Source organism: Phyllostomus discolor, chromosome 7 (genome assembly GCF_004126475.2).
Source record: "Phyllostomus discolor isolate MPI-MPIP mPhyDis1 chromosome 7, mPhyDis1.pri.v3, whole genome shotgun sequence".
Lineage (NCBI taxonomy): Eukaryota > Metazoa > Chordata > Mammalia > Chiroptera > Phyllostomidae > Phyllostomus > Phyllostomus discolor.
In genome coordinates, this window is record NC_040909.2 from 15,745,123 (window position 1) to 15,771,426 (window position 26,304).

Consider the following 26,304-nt stretch of genomic DNA (forward strand, 5'->3'; position numbering starts at 1 on the left):
AAATGCTTTGGCAGATGTTGTATTTGATAAATGTCTGGGCTTGTAATAATCTTTTCTATGCTTTTCAAAGGTTGTGCCTCTTGGAATGGAGATCCCGGCCAGCCTCTGCCTGGTTTCCCAAACCTGTGGTCTTCCCTTGATCAAGGGCCGCGTCTCTCTCTCCTCTCTCTTTCCTGGGACTAGTCTTTAGAACAAATCTGGCAAAGCCTGTTAATGTCTATATATTCCACCACAGCTGCCTTCCTCTGTACAATGCAGGCTTCCCTGTGAAGGCATTTGTACTGACAGAGCTCACATCCACCGGCACCCCCACATCTGTCACTGTCTTTCTCCTGGAATTTAACCGACAAGAGTGACTCATGGGACCTAATTTGTTAGCATTCTAGGAGGGACTCTTTCTTCAAGGGTTCATGTTCCCAGTGGCTGTTTTTTGTTTTGTTTTGTTTTGTTTTGCCATGGTTGACAAGTGGGGCTTTTAATGTGTAGCCCCTCACACAGGGCTCGCCATGCCCCTCCATCTCCCCCAGTGGTGCATAAGGATTCTGGCTGGTGCTTGATACAGTGCATCAGGGGCTGGAGGCTTTCAATCTAGGCCTCTCACACCAATGTTTCTTTCATCACCAGGACAGAATTCGTTCTTCTGTTCTAAAGATAGGAAGGCTTTCTGGGGCCGAGAGAGAGGGTTTATTGGTAGGGAAGCTAAAGAGACACATGACAAGAAAAGAATCCTCCCTCTGACACAATTGGGTCTTTTCCAAGGTAAAAGAAACACATTTTTTTGGGGGGGGGTCCGCATCTTTCATTCATAGCCAGGTGGAGTCAGGCTTGATAATTCCAGTTACTTAGCCCTTTTGAGTGCATGTCAGGGCCCAGGACAATTACTCAGACAGGAGAATTCTAAGTAGCTTTGCGAGAAAATAATTACAAAAAAAGAAGATCACTTGTTTAAAAAAGAGAGAGCACTGAAGAGTGTGCTGAGGTCAGACGATGATCTTCTACTGTGGGATAGAGCTCTGCAGGACTTGGGGTCAGAGCACCAGAAGCAGGTTTGTGCTGATGCGAATGAACCTTCAGACCACAGTTTGCATGTAATGTTCTTGGCTTTAAAATCGCAGGTAATCGTGTGGAATTTGGCATTTTGAGCTTTGGTTTTATGAAAAACTCCCGTGGACTCCCTGTAAGAGTGGATTATTACAAAGGGATTTACCTTCTGACTTGGAATTATACGCAACTACTATTCATGCCCACAAACAGCTCCCTTTCCTCTGTTAATATTTCTCAATATAAATGGGTCTCATCACACAGGCTCTGGCTTTTTTAATCTATGCAAGAGACCGATTTTGTGCTTGTCATCATGTTTAATTGCAGCAGGTAGCTTCCCTACCACGATTCTGAATAGCCATTGAACTTAACTTTGATTTGCATTGTCCTCATTTTTCCATTTATTAGCAAGCATATTGGCTCTGCCAGAGTCATGTAATTATCTTTGTGTCTGCCAGATTAGGGCATATGGTGTATTATTTTGGGAAGGCAGATAATGCTCCCATTTGGCGTGGTATCCGGACAGTCTGAACATGCCTTAGAAAAGGTTTCTGTGTAAATTAATTTCCCCTCTCAACTGTGTAATGACAGTATATTAATTTTTTGCTCTTTGAGACATGCAGACTTAACTCGGAGAAGATTTTATAATGGTCTCCCGTGATACCATTGGCTTGGCAGTTTGAATATCTTAGCCTAGAGATTTTATTTTTAAGAAAGCAAGTTGACAATCCGGTGCGCCTCTCAGATAAAAGCCACTGCATTAATAGCGTTGGGCCTAAAGAGCAGTAAGAGAGTTGTCAGATGCTTTCCATCGCTTTCAGAACATCAGGTGCTGTATCTGAGAAGGGGAGACTGTCCACCAGAGGTAAAGATGTCAAAGCATTGGTTGGTGCCTCCGGCTGGATCTCACCTGCAGAGCGGAATTGGTGTCCTGCCGAGAAATCCCTGGCTAGCACTTTGGAAACTCAGAGATATGTCTGAGGATACCTCAACCTGAAAAAAATGGTCATGGGCAATGTTTTTAAGAAAAATAACGAATGTTTTTCTTATTCCTTGTTCACTGAAGTGCTATGTTAAAAGAAGATGATATCTCTAAAAGTAGCTAGTCTGCAAAGTTGACCTACTTTTGTGGATTTTCTTGTTTCTCAGCTTAAGGAACCTTGAGCTCCTCTAGAGTGGATGACCTTTGAGGTTGCCCCAGCTGGGGCACTGTCTGATTTCCACCATCACGTCTACGAAGAGTCGGGGAGCAGGCTGCGTGGTGCAGTGGTTCTCCAATTCTGGTTTGTATCAGAATCACCTGGAGGCTTGTTCGGAATGATTGCTGGGTCCCAGTGCCAGAGCTTCTGAGTCTGCTCCAGACTGGTGTGAAAAATTTGCATTTCTGCAGAGTTCACAGATGATGCTGATGTCGCTGGTCTGGTGACCACCCTTTGAGAACCAGTGGTGTAGGTAGAGGTTAAGTGTATAGACTCTGAAGTTGGATTGCCTGAGTTCATGCACAGGCAGTCAGCACTTTTCAAGGTACTATGTTAACAGAAATGTGCCTACACCAGACATGTGCCATTGAGATCGTGTGCAATGAGGACTGCCTGGGACCTTAGCTTTGCTGCGCTTCAGCTTCCTTACCTGAGAATGGGAATAACAATACCTACCTAATATAGTTGTGAGGATTAAATGAGACAACACTTCAAAAGTACATAGGACAGCGTCTCGCATATAGTAAATACAACATATGAGTGGCTATTACTCTTAGTTTATGTTGAACAACCAATCTCAAGGACCGCCCTGACCATTTAGGTGTGACTGGGTTATTTGTCAGTAGAACATTTTACACATATGGTTTATAACATACATTTGTCCATATTAAAGACCAATCAAATCACTAGGGCCAGTCAAGAGGCCAAACTCACAAATATCAGCCTTCCTGAAAATGAGTCTGTGTTGGCTATTTGAACCATTATAATAATAGCCAACAACTATACACAGCTGTACTGTCCAGTTTGTTGTTACGTGTGTTTGAGGGGGTCAGCACCATGTAAACATTATTAGGCTTTGGGTGTTCGAATAGGGACTGGGAAATGGTGGCTGTATAGATTCGTATCATCACTACGTAGCTCAAAGCCTTTGGCTGCAGATGACAGCAGCCTGGGCAGTGTGGGACACCTTAAAAAGAGCAAAAGCATCCCTATTCAGATAACTGTTGCCTGTAGTTAGTTACATTAGTTTACTGCATATTTCTCCATGGAGGGATTTCTGAAATAAGTGTGGCTGTAACATGTTTTTTTTTTTTAAATTAAATTGTTTTGTTTTAGCATAGATTTATAGAAAAATTACAAAGAGAGTGGAGTTTCCGTACACCCTACCCGCAGGTTCCCTCCATGTTAACATCTTACATATTACTATGGTGCATTTGCCACAACTAAGGGACCAACATCAAGACGTTGCTATTAATGCAACTCTATCTTTTACTCAGATTTTGTTAGTTTTTCTCCAGGGTCCTTCTTCTGTCCCAGGATCCCATCTAGGATGCCACGCTGCATTTAGTTGCCATGTTTCCTTACTCTCCTCTCGGCTGTGATAGTTCCCAGACATCCAGATGCTCCTTATTTTGAGGAGTGCTGGCCAGATATTTTGTAGAATGCTCCTCTGCCTGGGTTGGTCTGGTATTTTTCTCATGGTTAGACTGGGGTTATATTTTGGCGGGGCGAAGGAAGACCACAGAGATCAACTGCCCCTCTCATAATATTATTTAAAGGCTACATGTTTTCAAGATACTTATCATCGATGATGTTAACCTTGATCATCTGGCCAAGGCAGTGCGTCCCAGCCTTCTCCTTTGTGATACAACTGTGTTCTCCTTCTGCATGCTCTGCTCATTTGCAGCCAGTGACCAACCTTGCTCAGAGAGTGGGGATTTAACTTCTACTCTCTTAGGTGAAGAGTATCTACACAAAATATTTGGAAATCTTCTGTATGGGAGGTTTATCCCCCGTGTGTTTTACGCCCCATGTGTTTTTACCCCATGCGTTTATTTATTATTCAGTAATCTATATTAGTATGGTCTCATGGATTGCTTTTTTTTTTTTTCACACTTTTGATTTTAACTCATTGCCACGTCATGTTGCTTCTTAAATTGTTCCAGCTTTGGTCATTGGGAGCTTCTTCGGGGTGGCTCTTGTCACCCTTTGCTATGTCCTCATTATTGTTATTTTTTGGAGCGCCTTATTTTCTGGTGCTACAAGATGCTTCAGGATCATCATGTACGTTTCTTGTCCCGGTCTTCAAATGAACTGTGTCCCCAAGAAGCTCTGGTTTATTTTATTGGAAATGGTATTAGAAACAAGATCTTTGTCCTGGGTGACTTGATAATGCTTTTCATAGACCCTCAGCTAGGGAACAATGAGTTAATCATCTGTGGAATTAATTAACAGTATCACGGGGCTCTTCTGAGATTTGACAAAAAACAAAACAAAACAAAACAAAAGAACTTTAGAACACACAAGGCAGGGCTTCTCTTTAAAATTAAATTTTGAAATACTAGGGCTGAGGATAGCTATTTGTTCTGTGTAATAGAAAAAAATCCTTTATTGAAAAGAGTGATGTAATTAATTTTTTAATGGTCTAGTCCTCAAAATCTCTTTTTAAAATATTTTATTTATTTATTTTTAGAGAGATGTTAAGGGAAGGAGAAAAAGAGGGAGAGAAACATCAATGTGTGGCTGCCTCTGGCATGCCTCCACCTGGGGATCTGGCCCACAACCCAGGCATGTGCCCTGATGAGGAATTGAACCAGGGACCCTTTGGGTTCGCAGCCCATGCTCAACCCACTGAGCTAAACCAGCCAGGGCCAAAATTTTGATTGCAACTGTCATGATGGTCCATCTCCTTCTGCTCTCTTTTTACGCTAGTCAGCCTCTTTATCTTGGGACTTGAAGTGAGTTGCAGAAGGATTAGTTTGGGACTGACTAAACACTGACACAGTTAAAGGCGTATATGGTCCCCCTCTCCTCCAGGCATTCTTCCTTGCATCTCACTGCCATCATCCAAAATGATACGTCTCATACAGGTGGAGCCTAAGGGGAGCTGGAGCAACAATTGGGTTTTTAAAAATTTAGAGAAAATATAAAGGTCATTTAAAAACGGTTTTCTATTAAGGACAACACAGCTATGTGCAATCTTTGAATGAATGTTAAAGATAAATATTGAAGCTTAAAATATTTTCTTTTCAAAGTTGTTAAACAATAAAAAGGACTGTGGCTCCATACAATGGAAAATTCAGCAGTAAAAATAATTAAATACTGCTATCAGCCACAGTAGGGATGAACCTTAAAAAAAAAAGATTATACTCAGTGAAAGAAGTCAGATAACAAAGACCACATATTGTATGGTTCCAATTATACAAAATGTCCAGAGTAAGCAAATCCACAGAGACAGGGGCGGGGGGTGGAATGGGGATTAACGGTAAACAGGCATGGGGAATTTTACTGGAGTGATGGAAATGTTTTAAGTCCGGATTATGATGATGGCTGTAGAAATCAGTGGATCCAGTGAATTTATTAAAAAATCATTAAATTGTAAATTTAACATTTGAATCTTCTGGTGTGAAAATTGACACTGCAGGAATGTTGTTTGCAAAAAGAAAAAGGTAAGGAAGCGAGGAACAAAAGGCTGGGACTCCCAGGACCTCTGGACAGGCAGGTGGGAGGTGGGGGTGGGTGGTAGAGGTGTGCTCAGCTGTTGGGGTACTTAGAGGAAAAGTTTAAAAGCAGAGCTGTAAAGTAACTTGGGGGTGCCCTAGTCCCTGCAAAATGAAAGAACCTAACTATGCAATATGTGTTTTGCTTGCTGCAAAAAAGAGCATACTTTATTTTAAATGATTATGAAGTCTACCTAATAGATTCTGATGCCCATTTTTAGTACATTCTCATGAAGGCACTTGTGATAAGTGAATCAGAGAAGACTAAGAGAGGTATTTGTCTTCTGAAATGGCCTAGAGCAAGGCTTTTGACACTTGAATATGCAGAGAATCACCTGGTGGTCTTGTTAAAATGCAGATTCTGATGAAGTAGGTCTGCTGGTGCCACCTGAGATTCTGCATTTTAACAAGCTCCAGAGTGATACTCATGTGGCTCTTGGTGCATGGAACACACTACGAGTAGCAAGGGACTGGAGCATAGCGGTCACGGGTAAGAGTTAAGGATTTGCCAACAGACGGTGATGGATTCCAACGTGGGCTCTGCTACTCAGGGGCAGTGTGATTCTGTGCAAGCTGTCTGAGGTCGCATGCAGTACCTCTGATTCATCATGTGCAAAGTGGGACTAATAATAGGTCTAGCTCCTAGGGCTGTTTCAGAATTAAATGCATATAAATCACTTAAGAATTGTTCTGGGCATACCAGGAATGCTCAGGATAGTTGTCAACATTACTTGTAGTAATCTGACACTAATCATAATCCTCTTCTCTTTGTTTCTTTTGATACTCTGTTTCCTGGGGACCTTTGGCTCTGTCTAAATGTGGTATTGGATTGTTTTATTTCTTCTTTCTTCTCCCTCTTTAAGATCAAGGCGTTTATTTATTAAAGTTCATAGAAAGTTGTTCAAGTCTGTTTACATGCTTTCAAAAGGTTTACCGTAAGCACCCACTCCTTGCGTTAGAGGTTTGCTTTCCTTGCGCATTATCTGCAAGATGCCTGGTGCCACACCATGCCTTATCCAAAAATGGCTTGTCTCTGGGTGGAGCTTGGGCTTCCGGCCTCTCTGTCCTGTTTGTGTTTTCTGGGCTGTGAAGTACTGAGTTTTTCAGCTGTTCCCCCCTTTTTTTGAAGGTTGATTTCCTGATTAGGGCTGGAGCTGAAAATGGAATTTTCCCTTTGTTGAGTAGTAAAATCCTGGAAGCCAAGACAATTCCTGTAAAACAACATTAAACATCTCCCCAGCTTCACCCCACCACCCCACCTGTAGCCATTCAAAGGATGTTCCTGTTTAATAATTCCATTTTTAATATTGCCTCCCATGGAAGGCATTTGAATAGGGAGGCTAATGTTTTTGTCATCACTGAATTGTTCTACCAAGGTAGAAAAAAATTGATTATGAAATAATTTTGCTTTCTCTAAGACATTTAGGTGGACTGTATTGTACTATTTTGGTGATGTGCATGTGTATTTTATTCAAAAGTACCCACAAGAGGCAAGACCACCACAAGAACCAAAAGACGGCTTCTTCCACCCCCAACTCCCCAGGCTGTGAGGAAATCCAACACAGAAATCAAAATCCTGGGCTGTGCGACTGAAATCCCTGTAGTGTTATTTGAGATTCCAGAATGATTAACTCACGCTTTTGTGAAAGTATTGCTAGGGGATATTTTTCAAAAATCCATTTCACTGAAGTATCATTAATATATCATTAAATGCACACATTCTTTGTATACAATTCACGGATCTTGACAAATGTGTGGATTCATGTAATCACCACTACAGTCGATACAGAAAACATTTCTGCCGCTGCTGGGGGTTCTCAATTCTGACACATTCCTCGGGGAGGGGAGGGGTGAGGCCCACCCCTGTGGGTAGGACCTGGACTGTCCTAAAAGATGTGAGGGGAGTCCCTCTGAGGGAACAATGGAGATGGTTGCATCTCCCTGAAGAGGAGGGGATGGTCGTGGAGTGCAGGAGAAAGGAGTGAGCTGGGAACTACGTATTTCCATGAGAAGGTCCCAAGTGAAGGCTTTCCCCCTTTTTCTTTTCTATTTTACTTTAAGTCATATTTAGTATTCTCTGTTAAATGTCACCAAATCTTTTACAAGGCATAGACCAGGCAGCAAAGGGAAAATGCTACCAGCTGTGCATCGCTTCTCCGCTGGGGCTGCACCCTATTCTGGACTAACAAGAGCCTTGGAGGTCCTGGGGTGACCAGGCACAAGAAATGAGGGCTCAGGGTGGAGAGGGAGCATGGGATGATGAATAGCAGGTACATTTCAGACTGATGCAGAAGCAGAGTTAAGGTGAGTTCGGCAGAGGTAACCTTCAAAATAGTGTTCTCAGATTTAGCAAATAGAAAAACAGGATGCCCAATTAAATTTGAATTTCAGATAAACAGTGGATACTTTTTTATAAGTTACATCCCATGCAATGTTTGGGACATTTGTTGTTTATCTACAATTTGAATTAAGCTGAGCATCCCGTATTTTATTTGACAGCCCTAGCTTAAAAGAGAGAAAGATCAACCACTGGAGTGTAATGTTAATTATTTAATCAAAGTGATTACAAGTGAAATACGACAAATAGGAACCTACATTTTAGGGAGGTTTGAAATACAGTGTAATCCTTCTTCCACTGTATTTGTTTATTTTGGGTTAACGTAATTTTTGTTTCTTTACTGGAATTTCAGTGGGATGTGGCAAGGAAAGGGAGAAAACCATGAGGATCGTCTATCTTTACACACACACACACATACAAACACACATATGCATGTATATATTAAAATGATCAGAGGATTAAAACTATATATACATAGTTTATTATTATTTTAAGAATATTTTTTGTTTTCCAGTTATAGTTAAAATACAATATTATATTAGTTTCAGGCCTACAACATGGTGATTCTATATTTATATAACTTACAAAGTGATCACCCTGATCAATCTCGGAGCCATCTGACACCACACATAGTTATTATAATATTATTGACTGCATTCCCTGGGCCATTCTTGTTTCCAATATTTGTACGTGACATTTTCTCTCCCTCTGGAAGTGTTTAGAGCCTTCATCTATTCCAGATGTTCTGATTTGTCATCATGACATGACTGCGGGTGAGTCTCATTATTCATTGGATTTGTCACTTAGAGAACTAGAGACTCTTCAGTTATGGGCTATCTTCTTGTACCGTGACTTTGGTAATTTTACCCATCCTTTTCCTCTGCTATTTCTTTCTGGAATTCATATCAATCCGATATTGGACTTCTTGGATTGATTATCTAATTTTGTTTTATTATTCCTTGCATTTACCATGACTTTGGAAAATTCTTCTACTTTCTGGGTAAGTTTTCTTATTCTATTTTCTAGGTAATTTTCTTAAATTTATCATCTAGTTTTCCAACAACTTTTAATTTCCAGTTAATTTTAAAATGATGGCTCTTTATTGTGCTTTGATTAATACCTTTTGTTAGCATCTTATTCTGATTTCACAAGCGGAAATACCTTCTCTTAACTTTCTAAAGACGTCTATTATATATTTTTCAAACATTTCTTCTCTATTTGTTGTCTCTGTTTCCTTTAGATCCTACTTTTCTATTTGTTTTGGTATTTTCTCATGCTAGAAAAATCTATTCTCCTAACTGCTTACCTTTGGCTTCCCACATACAGTTGAGCATAAAGCATTAGGAAGGAGACTGGAGGCTGTGCATTGTGGGGAGGGGGGTCTTTCCCCACTGGTGGGATCCATTTGGGGATGATGAGGCAACAAGGGGGTATTTTTATTGGGGAGCTCCATATGTTTTCAAATGTTTTATCTCTATGTTGTTCAGCTTCTCTAGGGAAGGACCTTCAGCTTTCAGCCTGAAGAGGGATGAAAGAACAATACGTTGCCTGGCTATTGTCATTTTGAGGGCCGGTGGAAGAGGGAAGAGGGAAGAGGAAGTTCTTATAGTCCAGCAGGTGGATTATAACCGTTCTGTTTTCAGTCCCATCTATAACTGCATCCCTTTGCTATCCCTTCTTCCACCGTATTTGTCTTTTTGGGTTAACGTAATTTTTTATTTCTTTACTGGAATTTCCGTGGGATGTGGCAAGGAAAGGGAGAAAACCATGGCGGATCATCCATCTTTATTTGAAGTCTGAAACACTACTTTTCACAAAACATCTTTATCAGGCAAGACCCCTTAACCTCCATCTGAATAGACTGTGTTGATTTTAAGGAGTGGAATGTGTTAGTCTCCTTTTCAACCAGACTGTGAACTGAGTGGTATCTTGCTCTCTGTATCCTATTGAGTTTGGTTACTAATCCCCATATTTTAGGTCATCCTTTGCTTGTTGTGTGTTCATTGTAATGGGGAGAAAGAAGTAGGCCAACTTCAGAAACAGCTTAAAATGTAGGTGCTGGGAAGTGGGATGATGAAAGACATGTGAACACGATTAAATGTTCAAAGTCCCATTCAGCGCTAAATAGAGATTCTTTGACATTGGGTATTGTAATCAACTTAAAATAAAACTCTGCTGAAGTGATGTACCTTCATTATTAGGAAGTAGGATTTGAAGTACAATTGTGAAAGCAGTGAAATAAATCCAAGAGTCTATGAAACTGCCACAAGCCTATTATCACCCATAATGGGCCTGAATATAAAGAATTTGATTGAAGTCTTTTGGACATCTGTGATTGCAAACTCCTATTTATGATAGCTAATGACAATCCTTGGTTGTTATTAAGAATATTCCTAGTCATCCCCAGAGGGAAGAGAGATTCTTAAGGATGCGTTGATGTGTAATTAGGTGGGAATGCAGTTATATTTCTCCTTGAAAGTTCTGAGGCTAATCCTCTAGCTTGCCAACTGACCTTATTATAAAGCTATTATACTTACGGAAATTGGCGGCGCTTTCATGATCTCATAAGAGCATGGAGAAAGCAATAAATGGGAAAACATTCCATTAGATTGGTGCAACAATTTTGGAATGCCTGATTAGGTGAAAAAAAAATTTATTGAGTACCTATTACATGCTAGGCATTGTGTTAGAATTTTAAGTGCATGATCATGATTTAAGTCTTGGGAATAACTTCGTAAGGTAAGTTCTACGATTGTGTACATTCGATAGATGAGAACACTGTGATCACTTAGGGAGTAACTGGTGGAACTTTATTTTGAAACTAGGTATTTTGGGTAAGCTGTATAATGGATGACATAGGTAGTCTGTCCAGTGCTCTAGGATCTGATTTTACTGGTGTGTGTATGCATGTGTGTGTGCTTTAGCGTACTCTTGTTTCCAATATTTACCACCTGCAGCTCTGTTTTGGAGGACTGCACTCAGGATACGGTAGCCCGTTTTTCCTAGGGTGGCCTTCAACCCCTCACTGTTCTGTCTGGTGTGAGACTATAAAAGCTCAGCTTTCTTATCCCAAATTGGGACAACTGCGAGGTGTTAAGTTACACAATGTTCACTCAGTTGCCTCCAAGGATGAGGCGGTAGCTCCTTGCCTATGGAACTCTGCCTAAGTTCCTGCTTTAGTTTCTTCACCTTCTCTATCTTGTTCCTCACCCTCCCTTACCGGTTTCTTGTGAGTGTGCTTCCTTATTAAGTCACTTGTACCTGAGTCCTTGTATCAGGGTCTACCTTTAGGAAATTTGACCTAGGAAAGAATCATTTTGTTTGCACTAACTAGTTGTGAGACCACACTTACCTTGCTGGTACCCAGTGGGGACGGGGCAGACGGAGGGAAACTAACTCAGCTTCTCTTCACTCTGACTTAGGACAGCCACTACGTATACATTTGGAAATTCAAACTTTTAACCTTGGTCTTTAAGGCCCCACCTGATCTAGTGTCAACTTACTGCTCCAAATCTATCTCCTGTCATAACCCTCTGCCCTTTTCTGGGCACATGGCCTTTTTTTTTCTGTTCCTTGAAGGTCTCAAGGTCACCATAGGCTCAGCATCTCTGTACTTATTGTTCTCTTTCTCATTATTTAGGTGTCACTTCAAATGACATTACCTTTGAAAAATCTCATTTGACCACTCTGTCTAAAGTAACCTCCAACTCCCATATCATTAAAACAAAAAGCATCTTACCCTCTCTTATTTTCTTTCCAGCATTTATTATGACATGAAATTGCCTCATTCATTCGTTCATGTCCTTGCTCATTGCCTCTTTTTCTCCATTAGAGTGTTACCTCCGTGGGAATAGGGAACATCACTGTGTTGTTCACTGTCATAGCCCAGGTGCCTAGGTCGGTACCTATCTTATATGCTCAATGAAAATGTGCAGAGCAGTGAATCTTCGGCCCCCTTGAAAGGGCAAAGTAAGTTCTTCTTCCTTCTATGCCTTTCGTACTTTCTATTCTCCATTAAGTTGTTTGTCAAGAATATCAGGTTAATAGAAGTGGAGGTAAAACTCTATGCTCTGTCTGTCTGAAGCACATAGCCAGGAGTAATGCAGTACAGGATATAGATGGACACCGAGCACATTAATGATAGTTGATTTCTGTTCAAAGCAAGCCCATGTTGCTCTTTCTGAAGCTTGGTTCTAGAAGTTCTGACTAAAACCTAACTGGGAACAAAGGGAACGTCTTCTCTCTCTCCTTTCCCTAAAGGTATTCTTCATTCTCTCCATCTTTCTGTAGAACAGAGAGACTAGCTCCCATTTTCACACCCTCACCCTGGCCCTTGATTCTGTCCTGAGAGGGGCTTCAATAACATTTTCTTATTTTCAAGTAGATATTTTGGTTCGAAAGCGACAAGCTTCTACTTGGAATACTTGAAGTGCCTTCATATAGACCAACTGGCTGATTTGTTTTTGTTCATAGTTCATAGTTTTTAAGAGCAATCGTGACACATCAGGAGTGCCCAGTTACATAACTATATAGGGAAAGTTGGATAATACCAACCACCAAACACCTACTTCATTGGTGTATTTTCAAACGAGAAACAGCAAACCCATAGCAATTCCTGGCCACACCTGTATGATCTGTGCGTACATGTTTCTGGCATTTTTAGACCATATCCAGTTATTTTCTTTCTGTTTATCAATGTCATTGTTTCACTGTGTAATGTGTTTATGTCACAAGGTCCTTTCATCTGAAGAGTTGGGGGAGGGTTAACATGAGACCTGGATAGTCACAGGTCAAACAGGGTACAGGACAATCTAGAGAAGGGGCCAAGTGACAAAACCTTGCCTGCAATTAGAGAGGAAGGAAAGAGGAAGCAGAGTAATAAACACAGGTACTCCAAACCCAGTGGTCGGGCCAGCGATGGGACCACAAGGAAACAGGCTTGTTGTTAAACTGGGACTGGAACATGCCGTGAGAGGAAGGCGAGCACCCCTGGTCCACATCCAGAAGAGGAAAACAACAGCAAAGGTGAAAAATGGGTTATTGAGGACTTTGGAAAATGGGCTGCACATTGTGCTTTTCACTTAATGATTTACCCAACCACACCTTCATTTATCAATCAGGTATTTATTGAACACTTACTTTATTTCATTTTGATGAGGACCCTGGATTGTGTTTAGTTCACCTGCATCCCCGAAAGGTAATGGAGGTTGAACCATTTTGCAATCTAGAAAGTTTCTCTGATAGGCAGCCTTCTTAGCCTTCTGAATTCCTTTTGCTGGTTTTCGGTCTCTAGTTGGGAAGTTGAGGTGGTAGCTAGGGGGGATGTGGTGTTTGCGACTATACTGTCATTGGTGTATGAATGGACTGGCCATTAGACAGGGTGGTGGGAAAGGGGGAGTGTCTCTGTTGGTTAATTCTGGCAAGAACTTAGGTGAGTCTTGGACAAGGGATGTTTACATCCTATGGTCCCGAGATCCATTCTGTATATATTTACAACCTTTACTCTTTGATAACAGGACTGTCCAAAGGCAAGATCATTAAAGAGTGTTTGTTGTCTTTTCTGTACTATTTCCTTATACTCTTCATCTTCTAGACACACAGTGGAGTGGAACTTCTTGGCCCTGTTGTGGTTGTAGGGGCCATAGAGCTTACTTCTGGACAATGCCCTGAGATGAGAAGTGACACATATCTCTTGTGAGTTGCAGCATTTAGTTGCAGGAGCAAGACCTTCCTAAATGCTCTGGAACACTGGGATTGGGTCCTGGGGGGAAGAGATTTGGGGAAGAGCACCTCTTCCTGCCTCTTCCCTCTCATGACCTATGATATATAGGGAATGTGAGTAAGAAACAACTTTGTTGTAATTACCTACTAAGAATTTAGATCATTACTAAACAGCCTCTAACCCATGCATTCTTAACAGAGATGATCCCAAGGGCTCATGAGAAAATGGTTCATGGGGTGGGTAAAAATATCCAGTATATATACACTATAAATAGATAGATATATAGCATACCTATGGTATTAAAATTTCATGGGGGATTAAGAACAAAATATCTGAAAATACTTCTTGGGGAGGTGATAATGAAAAATAGGCCAAAAACCCCTGATCTAGTTTATCTCAAATAATATAGTTATGAAGTACATAATGTCTGCCTTTTTCCTGTGTCTCTTTATCTTTTTTCCCCTTTGCATGTCACCTCTAGAACACTTCTGTCTACCAGTGCCAAGGTGAATATATGTTTGAAACTTTTTAGGACAAATCTATTCTTCTGTTCCTTTGTCCCCACAAGTACTTTGAAACTTTCCAGGTGTATTCTTGATTTGTGGCTTGGAAAAATATGTTCAGTTTATACGGGGCCTTCTCTCTACTTCCCTTGAATACAAGTGTTGTTAAAACTGTCCTAATGCTCTTTTGTGGGGATCGTGGAAAGAAGAACCAGGGTCAGCTTACGTATGTGGAATTTCTAGGAGTTTGATTTGCCTTGAGGAATACTAAAGGAAGAACACATTTAATCTTTCACTTAAGATATTGAGAATGTTTGGGCTGAGATTCTAAAGTAAATCAAAGGTAGCTTTTCTGTCATGAATACCTGGCTAATAGAGTGATTTGGAGTTGAGAGACGAAATGCTGAACACTAGCTCTGTGAGGAAACAGAGGAGGCAGCTGTCCATGGGCTACCCCTGGACAAAACATCTCCCCAGCTGGAGAACATTGTCTCCTGCAGGATAAAGCAAGTGAGCCAAGTATAAATGAGCCCCTGTAAGTCAAAGCTATTAAACCAATGAGAAGTCAGAGCTTACCTCCAGGTTAATGATATGGAGATGAGCCAGTGCGCTGATGGACAGAAGGAGTGGAAGGGGGCACTAAAAGACGCTAAAGCTTAGCCAGCATGTGGGACCGTGACGGTGACCTTCTGCTTGTTCCGATGATGCTTTGAGACTCGAGTTGACCCCCTTGGCATATAATCATTGCTTAGTCAATATTTATGAAATGAATGCACACATGAGGGAATACCTGCCATCAACCATAATGATTCCCGGGGAGAACAGCTAGACTGTGAGGGTGTCCTGTCCTGGACACAGGGGTGGAGCACTAACAGGGGGAATGGACAAGATGTGCCCCTTTCTTTTTTCCTCACTTCCTCCACTGCTCCCAGTAAATAGGCTTCTCTCTCTCTCTTTTTCAACCTGAATGTTTAATTTGAACTGTCCTCCTGGGTGATAACTTCATTAATTAAATTTAGGAGTCCTCCTGGAATAGCCCCTCCATTCTTTGTCTTGGTATTCTACAAAGCTTTGCTGCTCAGAGTGTGGTGTGCAGACCGGCAGAATCTGCCTCGCCTGAGAGCTTGTTAGAAATGCAGAATCTCAGGCCTTGCCCCAGACCCATTAAATCAGAATGTGTGTTTTATCAAGATTCTCAGGTATGATTCCTGCAAGCGAAAATGTGAGAGAAACTGCTATAAATGATTATGATGACAATTACCTCTTATCAATAAGAAGACTATAAGAAAAAGGAAAACTGTATAAATAAGTAATTGTTCACATCTATGAGCTGGAAAAGGAAGTTTTGTGTGGAAAGATGTCCCAGAGAACCCTATCTCTCTTCCATCCAGTGAACCAATTGTTGGCATCTCTTCCTTCAAGGGAGATGTCCCCATTGGCTGTGATGTTCATAATGCTGACTGCATCAGAAAGAGAACCGGATGATGTCTTTAGGATGGTGATATGGTAAGAGAAGGATTTACTCTTTTCTTAATTTTAAAGCCACTGCTGTACAGCTGTTGTTTTTGAAAAGGTTAAAGACAAGTCTAATAGAATCTTTCTTAAGAAGAATTAAAGACTCCTTGATATTAAGAAATATATTTTATTTGGAACTCATTTTATGATCAGAACATTTCCTTACCTGAATAGTTTATTGCTCAGTTGAGCACACACTATTCTAGTACCAGGTGTCTTATTGCAGGAATTTATAAATGCTCATTATGGATCCACAAAATGCTATACTTTACAGTGTGGTGGTTCTCACACTTAAACGTGCATCACAATCTTCTGAAGAGCTTGTTAAAATGCAGGTTTCTGGGCTCTGTCCACAGTTTCTGATTCAGTAAGTCAAGTGAGACTCAAGAATTTGCGTTTCTAACAATTCCCAGGTGATGCTGATATTGCTAGTCCCACCCACACTTTCAGAGCCACTCATCAAAGAACTTCTTAGAAATATTGGTCCCCTTTCATTAAAATGAGTGAACTCTGTCTAGCCCTAGAGCCAGCTTTTATTCAACCTTTGGCTTGATTTCATTGAGATTGTTACATTACTCTTGGTTACTATAACTTCAGCCGAGGAATCAGATTTCTCTTGGGAGCAAATCTGATAGAGATGTAAGTTGTTCCTCAAAATCTCTCCTCCCTTAGTCTATAACAATAGAAGTCATGATATTTGATTGGGCACATGGCTTCACAGAACAGTGACTATATTTTCTAGCCTTCTTACACCTAGATGGGGCCATGTGACTAAGGTGTCATTGGTCATATGTGGGCAGAAGTGATGGATGCAATTTTGGGGTCATACCCTTAATGGGGAAAATCATCTTCCATTCCCCTTTCTCCATTTTGCTGCCGTGACTGGGGATGTGGTGGATACCAGCTTGGACCAAGAGGAAAAGCCAACCATAGATGCTTGAGTAAGAAGATCGGAGGAGCCTGGGTGCCTGACATCATGCCACCCTGACCTTCCAGTGGCTGGACTGTTAGGCTAGAAATAATTACCTTTCTCACTGAGGCCACTGTTATGTTGAGCCTATGATCCAGAAGCCCAACTGATAGTCTGACTAATACCAGAGAATAGTCTGACTCTTCTAGTTACCGGAGAGAGCCTCTGAAGGTTTTTCAGGATACCTAACCATGAAAGAGTTGGGAAGAGCAGTAGGGAGAAATTATTCTTTATGTGTTCATTTTTATATTCTCAGAAGGAAAAATTACCTACCTACTTTACAAAATAATTACGAAAAAGAGTAAGATGAAGTTGATAGAAAGCAAGGTCTTAAGAGGCTTAATGTTAATCCAGATCAAAATTCACAGAAATAGGATCTGAGCACCCTGTGTCTATTACCTATATTTTTTTCAGGCCAAGAGCAATGCTTATTAGGCAAACCTCCAGAACTATCAAATGAGGGAGACGTAGTCTCAGTGTACCTTGACTTGAGGAAAGAATTTGAAATAAAGTCTTTCATGATGGCTTTGTGGATAAAATAGAAGAATGAGGGTTGGAATTCACTATATTTAGAATTGTGTCTGGCTGATCAACTATACTTTGAATGTAGTCAATGATCCCATTCTAACAAAATGTATCATTCAAGCTTATATGACTGTAAGTCATAGAAAACCCAACTAATAGTGATTTAAGCAATACAGACACAGTTATTTCTCACAACAAGAACTCTGTAGATAAGCATAATAGCCTGGTTCAGAAGTTCCTCCATCTCATCATATCTACTCTGCCTTTGTACTTGTCACCTCTTGGTCACAAGGTGGCTACTGTGGCTCCAGGTATCACAATCACATTCAAAGGTTAGAAGCAATTTTATAATTAATCAGTGTTACGAGAGCACATCTTAGGTTGACCTTGCTTTTTCCTTTAAGATGGGAGCAAAATGTTTCTTCACATTCTTTTTTTTTTAAAAAGATTTTATTTATTTATTTATTTTTAGAGAGGGAAGAAAAAGAGAAAGAGAGAGAGAGAGAAGCATCAATGTGCGGTTGCTGGGGGCCATGGCCTGCAACCTAGGCATGTGCCCTGACTAGGAATTGAACCTGTGATGCCTGGTTTGCAGCCTGTGCTCAATCCACTGAGCTACGCCAGCCAGGGCTCTTCACATTCTTTATTCTTTTTAGATGTCCCTTTATGTCTCATTGGCCACCATTAGCCACATGGGAAGCTGGCAAGCTGGGTTTCTGGCTTTTCATAGCCTTTACAGAGAGCAAGGAATGAGAAAGCTGGGAGAAACGGCTCTCAGATATGTTGAACAATTGTGCCTGTCACACTGAAAGAGGCTTTTAGGGGTATTTGCAGGGTTTTGTGTTGCTAGCATGAGGAGATCATTTATTAACAACTGGAAAAAAGGCATAAAAGTCATATCTTGGATGACAGAATTTGGCTTCAAAAACGATATTTTTTCTCAAAGATAAAATCTTTACTTACTTATGAAACAGAATTACCTTAGCACAGAGGCGTACCTGGCTTGACATCAGTTACATGAAACAGCCATTGAGATGCAAGTCGGCCACTAGTTCCGATGTGAAGAACTGAGAGAGACAGTATCTCACTAAATTAACAGAAATAAAAATACACAAATTGTGAGTAACTTTGTCACAAATACTCTTTCTCTTTTTTGTGATTTTTTTTACTTCTGTTTCTATAATTCATTCATTCATTCATTCATTCATTCAGTTGGTCAGTCAGTCAGGATACCTTCAGTGAGTATATCCCATGTGCAGGACACAGTGGTACAGGCACTGGAGAAACACCAGTGCAAAAGGTAGAAAACAACTAAATAGTAGAATAGTTAGTTAATCAGAAAGTGTGACAAATCCTGCAAAAAATAACAAGTCAGGGGGACTGTGAAACTGGACAGGTGAAGGTTTGAACTTGGCATTGGGGATTGCAGGAAAATTTCTCTGAGGAAGCAGTTGGTAATTCTGCTGAGACTGGGAAGATGAAAAGAAATGGCTAAGCAGATTCACGGGGAGGAAGCAGGTACAGGCAGAGAAAACTGGCACTTTTGAAGGTGCTGATGTGGAGAGGAGCAGGGGGCACTTGGGGAAATGAAAGCCCTGTGCAGGTTTTCAGAGTGGAACTGGGAGGGGGCATGAGAGGCAGGAAGGTATCCACACGTGGGGCTGTAGAATTGTGCACAGATGCAATTTCACAGCTTTGCGTGCCACAATAAGGTTGCCACTCTTTATTCTAGAAGCATTAGAGTGCACCGCTTTGCCCTGCAGAAAGATTCCCCCAGCCGATATGTACAGACTAAACTGGAGGGGGGCAAAATGGATGCAGAGTAACTGGTCAATAAGTCGCAGACATGCAGGCGGCTTGGACGTTGGGAGGAAAGAGAAAGAGAGATACTTAGGATTTGGAAATGGATCAGATGTGGGGTGAGGCAGAAGGAGGTTTCAAGACAGCCTTCTGTTGTTCCAACTTTTGAAATTAAGCAGATGGATGAGCATTCACCGGGAAAGGACATTGGAGGAAGAAGCGTTGGAGGAAGGGGTGCAGGTCAGTTAGGGACACGCTGAGTTGGAGGTGCCTGGAGACATGGTGTGGGGGTGGGCTCTGTCCACTGGCAGCTGGACTGATGGGCCTGGGCTCTGAAGGAAGATCTGAATGGAGATCAAATGTGTGGCCGTCTGAGTAGATAGAAATGGTGAGGGACTTGGGCGTGGCTGAGATTGTTGAGGTAGAGGGCGCATCAAAGAAGAGAAGAGCAGGCCTAGGACCAAGCCTTTGGAGCCAACATTCAAATCTGAGATGCAGAGGAAGAGCTGACAAGTAACCCTGAGGAGTGGGCTGTCGGGAGGAAACCAGGAGAGTTCACAGAAGCCGGGAGAAGAGCATCGCACGGAAGTGGGCAGACTGTAGAACGGATGTTTCACCGGCAGGAAGTCTGGTGGACTGAAAGGCCTCTTTACCTGCCCCTCAACTGAAATTGAGATACATTCTCTCAAATCGGGTAAACCTAATGAACAATATCTAAAATTCTCTATTCGGAATTAAATTGTGTGAGTTTAACCTTTGATCCATCTCAACCTAAATTACTTTTGCTGACTATTTTTTTTCAGCTTCGTGAGCCGGTGGCCCTGACTAGAAAACCAGTTTCCAAACCCTCAGCTCCTGAAGTTTGCATTTCAAAACATCCTTCAAGGGCTGGCTGGAGTGCTGCTGATGGGTTTGCAGTCAGTCCTGGTTTTTCACTTCCCCTACGGGGGGTGTTGACCTGGAGTTGGCCCCAATCCACCGTGCATTTCAAAGCAGGTTAGGAGACACTTTGAACAACCGTTGCTGCACACATGTCCTTCCCAGTGCCTTCGGTGGAACTAGAAATGAGTTCCATGAATTGTTAATGCGGATCTGCAACAGGGCTTTCAATAATTCCTGCCCTTGTCTCTTCTCTGGCTGAAATTCACATTCGAAAGGAGGGCAAGAGGCAGTCCTCACGGAGGAGCCCCATGAGTGATCACTAATAAAATTAGAGATGAGAAATCCAGGGGCAAAATACAAGTTAGTCTGGTGACTTTTTAAGTCACTAATTTTCCATTCTGAGTGGACGTATATAAATCTTCCCCCTCCCCCCTACTTTTCTCATACTCTCCCCTCCCCTTTTCTGGCAGCTGGGGATGGTTTCTTAGGAGGCATTTTATGTGGCATCGTTAACATTTCTGGCTGCTGTGGTCAAACCATAGCTTTGGTTGGGTGGTATAGAATTTTCTGTCCTAAAGCACTTTAAATACATGCACACACAACTACCATTTACTACACTTTTTATCTTTAATTCAAATGCATGCTTTGTGTCTGCTGATTTTCCATGAACGCTGCCCTTTCTAACACCTCGCTCCCCCCAGCTCCCCAGGCAGGACGTGCTCTTTCTTCCCTCTGCAGCCCACTGCCCCTCCCTGGCTGAGTGAATTCTCCAGGCTCAGTGACACCAGGCAGTAAAAGAAGAAATAAATCAACTGCCACTAAGAAATATTCCCCAGTGATATTTGCAATACTGAAGTTTCAGCCTTGTGTCAGGGGGGAGAAACCAGAGGACTGCTTGCAAAAAAAAATTTTTTTCCCTTTCTAATCTGAAAAAAAAAATAAACAGAGAGTACCCAGTAAAGGATTAGGAAAAAAGTTGGATAATGAGGCTTTCTCAGTGTTATCAGCACAGGAATCCAAAGTCACAGAGTTTAGAAGAAACTTCAGGGGTCATTTAGTTCAATCCCCTGCCTCTAGGCAGGGTGGAATCGGAATTATTTTAGACAGGTGGTTGTCTATATCTGATTTTAAATGGCCTCTGGGGAAAAAAAATTCACAACTTTTCTTGGTAACCAATTCTAGTCCATAATAATAGTGATGGAAATGAGGATGCTTTACCTTGACATGTCGGACCACATTACTGTCAATTAACAACAAAACTCGGAGCGGGACTGGACTGATCCACATCTGGGTTTCTCTAAGTTTAGTCCCCTTTTCTAACTCTCTCATTTTAGTCTTCATTCCACAACCCTGGCAGTCCAAAGGCTCTTTCTTTCTTGCTTCTAGCCAGGCCTCTTGCTGTATTTTAAAGTAGCTTCTTTTTCGTTGGAGCCTTAGGGGAAAAGATGCAGGCTGGACCTTTTCCGCTCTGGGTTATCTTCCACAGACTAAGAAATTGTTATTTCAGATCTGTCTAAAGTTTACTTTTTACTACACTCTCAGCACAAGTGGCATTATTAATGGAATTCACAATAAAAATAAAGACAAAGCTGCTCATGATGTTGCCCCATCAATGGCTCAAACATTTCATTTTTAGTGGCTTCTTTTCTAGCACTTGTCCCTATGTAAATATAGTTTTTACCTAATTTTTATTGTATATACTTTAATATTCTGTGTTTTTTTAAATGTAACATTATATGTTAAGAATTTGCCTCCCTCTTCTTCAGAACAATTATATAAATCAGTGCATACAAGTACAGGGTTGGTTCTCCCATAACTTACATATGCCATTCTTTTTGGGCATTTAAATAATTTCCAATTTTTAAAAATAGCAGACAGAAATTGATGTCAGGGCAAACAGAACTCTCTAGTAACCCCCAAAGCTGGCAGCTGAACACAGAGGCACAAAGCACAGAGAGGTCTCTGGAGTCTCACTGATGTTCAGATTCCAAGACTTGCTGAAGGCAAAGTCCTGATCCTCCCCTCAAAGCATTTGAACCAAATCTCACTAAATGCACTGCCAACGAGGCTCACACTCAGCTCAACCACCGATTACAGTGACTCACTCCTGTTCTCCTCCTACACGCTAGCAGCCTGACAGTGAAATGGGTATGCTCTTTTCAAGGGTAAATATCATAGACTTCAGTTTCTACTGTTCCTCTGCACACAGTAAAAGAAAGCAAGCCAATGTAGGAAAATGTGCCCTATAAACCAGAGGACAAAAAAAAAACAGTCAAAGAAACTGACCTACATATGACACAGAGGTTGGAATTAGCTATTGTAAATATGTTAAAGAATCTGGGGGAAAACATGGGTAATATGTATAAACAAATGTAGAATTTTAGCAAAAAAAAAATCCAGAAAGAAAATGTTAAAATGAATCAAATGGAAATGCTAGAACTGAAAAAATATCTTTCAAAATTGATTTTAATAGTTGAATTGATAGACCTAGCAGCAGGAAAGGATTAGCAAACATGGAGACAGGTTAATAGAGATTATACAAGTTGAAAACAAAGGGATAATAAAGATGGAAAACCACAGAGAACATCTGAGACCTTCAAGAGAATATCAAATGATCTAATATAAGCATAGTAGGATCTTAGATAATGGCCTTGAATTTCCCTAAACTGATGAAACAACAATCCACAGGTCCAAGAACCTCAGTGTACCCCAAGCTAGATAAATTCAAAATAAACCATAAGAAAACATAGTCAACATTCAAAAAACAATAGATAAGAACTTAAAAAATTAGCCTAAAGAAAAAGATAGGTTACTTATAGAATAGAATAATGGCAGATTTCTCAACAGAAATAATGTATATTATAATGTATTTACCTATACACACATATGTTCTTTAAAAGATGATTGGTGGCCCTGGTTAGCATAGGTCAGTGGATTGAGCTGGGGCTGCGAACCAAAGTGTCACAGGTTCGATTCCCAGTCAGGGTACATGCCTGGGTTGCAGGCCATGACCCCCAGCAACCACACATTGATATTTCTCTCTCTCTCCTTCTCCCTCCCTTCCCTCTCTAAAAGTAAATAAATAAAATCTTTTAAAAAAATGATTGGCCATTTAAAACAGTAATGAAATGTATTATGGGATGATGTATAGAAGTAACTTACAGGACAACAAGAGCACCAAGACTAGGGGAAGGTTAAATACAATTGGACTGTAAGTTTTCTAAATTATTCATGGGGTAGTTGAACATTATTTTACTATCAATAACTAAAGAAAGTTCTTATAAGGCCCATTTTATTCCCAACTCACACCTACACATATGGACAATCTCATACTGACCAAAATCTCTGGCAGTCTGCAGGCAGGATCATGCCTCTGGGGCTATGAGAAAAGTACAGGAGCATTGGCTCATGACGTGAGCACAAGACCCTTTGCAGCAGAGCGTCCTGTTGCTCAGCTGTAGGGAAGGAGTAACATGTGGGAAGATGTGGACACTCAGCCCTCCCAGCTGACGGGGGGGCTTGTCCCCTCCACCATGAAGAGGCTACCATTTCTGCCAGTGACCATGTTTTATCGGTGCAGAAAAGCTCTGTTTTGTCATTTTGTTCCTTTAACCTCCCTGTCTCCCTCCCACTGCTGGTCTGTTCTTGCTGTGAGGCGCTGGCATTATATTTCTACATGTAAGTTGTTTACTGTAGGATAATTTACAAATGTCTTGCTGCCCTTATTAATTAAACAATGGACCAATAATTTCTTCTGACCAGGACGGCAGTAGGCTAAAACCAAAATCAGCTGGCTGAATTTTCCTTCTTTACCTCTTGTTTGTGGATGAAACCTGATTTTCATTAATCCAGAGCTGCAGCACCGGAGATGATTTCAATCAACTCCTTTGTGCTGACAGCTGGGTGGGTGCGGTTGGAGGTCAAAGTCAATTTGTCGATCATCTCAGAGGCATTCTTGCTCGCATTGTGCATGGCTGTCATCCTTGCACCTGGCTCACTCGTGGCGGATTCCTTCGGAGAATAGGAGAGGATATTGGCCAGATTGTATTCCTGGTAATGCTGCAGCACGTCAGTGTTGATGTCATCACAGATACTCATGCTCTCAGCACTTGCAATGGTATTCAGAGAAAAGACAGGCTTTTCTTCTGTTTTGTAGAACAAGACAGACCTGAATCAATTAAAGACAATAGATCCTTCATCAAATTCATATCCAGAATTTAGTAATTCCAGGGAAATGACTGATACATCTCCAAAAGTGGGTTTTTTTCCCCACTTCCTTGAACGTCACCAAAAGCTGATCAGAATGAGTCCTATGAAGTATACCCCTGATTTTTATTACCCATTCCAATAATCTTAACTTCTTTCCTGGCTGCTGTGAGCCTAGCCACCTCACTTTTCATCTGCTTAGCAACCAAGGAATGGTTAGCACCACAAAGCCCTCTCTCTATCTGAGGACACACTGATAAGGTGTTCTTGTCTTCAGGCAACTTAACACCAGCCTTTTCATACAGAACCAATGATTCTGTTCCATATACTTGAACTGGTTTCAGCTCCTTCTTAGGTTGGGCATATTTTGCTGCTGTTCCCATTTTCATAGACTTGGTAATTTTTTGTATGTTTTTGACTTCAGTCACCTGGTGATATCTTTCTGAGTTGCCATATTTTGAACTTGGATCCATTGTGGCTGGATAGCCCAGGCCAAGACCCCAATGCTACCCACCCGAGAAAATGTGGTGCTACTGGCCCTGCTGAAGGTTGATTAGACAAGGCCTCGCCACACATGTTGGTTTATGTTCTGAGTGTAGCATCCTAAGGGGCACCTGTAGTCCATTGGGGCTACTAGGGCCCTGACAACCTGAGCATGTTCTGGTAACCACTGGTGCCATAGGGGGCTTGGTGATGGCTGCAGAGCTTCACCCCTGGCCATCCTGGAAATGCTGTGTGGGCTGAGGACCCCATGTGAAGGTCTGAGTCCTGGTCCAGCTGTTGGTGATGCTCCCTGCTCCCTGAGAGATGGTGATATAGGCTTTTTTTTTTTTGTAGATAAAGTCAACTTTTAAACATAGGGACAAAGAGCTTGGCATAACTTATTCTGCCCTAGATATTTAAAAAGTAAAGTTTCTGAGCTCAGGAATATTAAGGGAGATTGTGAAGCACTGGAGAGCTTTTTGAAGGGGCCCAACCTTGAGAACAAAGTATGAGAAATGCTGAGCCTGGAGGCAAATAATAAAAAAAACTTTAAGGTTCCTTCTTGAGGTTAAGATAGACTCAGTAAAAAAATGGAGGAAAGAGAGATCTAAATGACCAGGATGAGCATCACAAGGATGCTCAGTCATCAACAGATGAGTCAGAAGCCACTCCATCCCAAGTTCTATTAGAAGGGTGAGGAACAATCGATGACGGCATGGAAGAAAGTTGTGGATGAACTTGCCAATCCTCAGGATGGTAGAAAACTACCATCATAAGATACTGCAGGACAAAAAGAGTGAAAAATACAATGAACAGAAAAAAAATGGTTGAAGACTCCAAAGCAGCAGTTCTCCGAGTTATTGGTGTTAGGACTCTTACATTCTTAGAGACTACTAAGGACCCCAAAGGGATTTTGTTTATATAGGCTACATCTAGTGATATTTACTGTATCAGAAATTAAAATGGAGACATTTTAAGAATACTATTTATTCATTATTTTATTTACCATAATAACACAATTATTTATTATAAACTCAATATTAAAAATAAATAACAAATTTTAATGAAAAATACCAGATTTTCCTCAATTTACCCCTACAAATTAGTGAGAAGACTAGCATTATTTTATAGATTTATAAATTTTTAAAAGATCTGACTTAATAGAAGATAGCTAGATTCTTATATCTGCTGCATTCAATATGTTTCTATAAAACAGATAAATAAAGAGAATCCTGTCTTACACAAATATGTAGTTGGAAAAGGGAGATGTTAATAGCCTTTTTAGGTAATTGTGGATATTCTTTGTTACTATACTAAGACTTGATCATTGTTTATTAAAGGATAGTTGCAATGTGGAATCCGGCATCATATCAATAAAATTTCCATGCTGTTACATTAAAATTTATTGGTTTACCTTGCACTTTATATAGATCTTTTACCTATGTGTGATTTTGTAACATCGTGTATTGGTCACTTGAAAAATATTGGCTTAGTGAATTATTCAGATCTTCCAAATGTTGACATATTTCATTATAAAATATAAAAATGTTACTTCTATTAATAAGACCACTGATTTAATTAGAAGAAGCTTTAAGTATTGGGAACACATCAAGCTCATGG

At 40.9% G+C, this 26,304-nt stretch overlaps 1 pseudogene; it reads right to left on the bottom strand.

Annotated features, from left to right (window-relative positions):
• Positions 1-23,755: 23,755 nt before the first annotated feature.
• Positions 23,756-24,742, bottom strand: LOC114502082 (annotated as a pseudogene).
• Between the last annotated feature and the right edge of the window lie 1,562 nt (positions 24,743-26,304).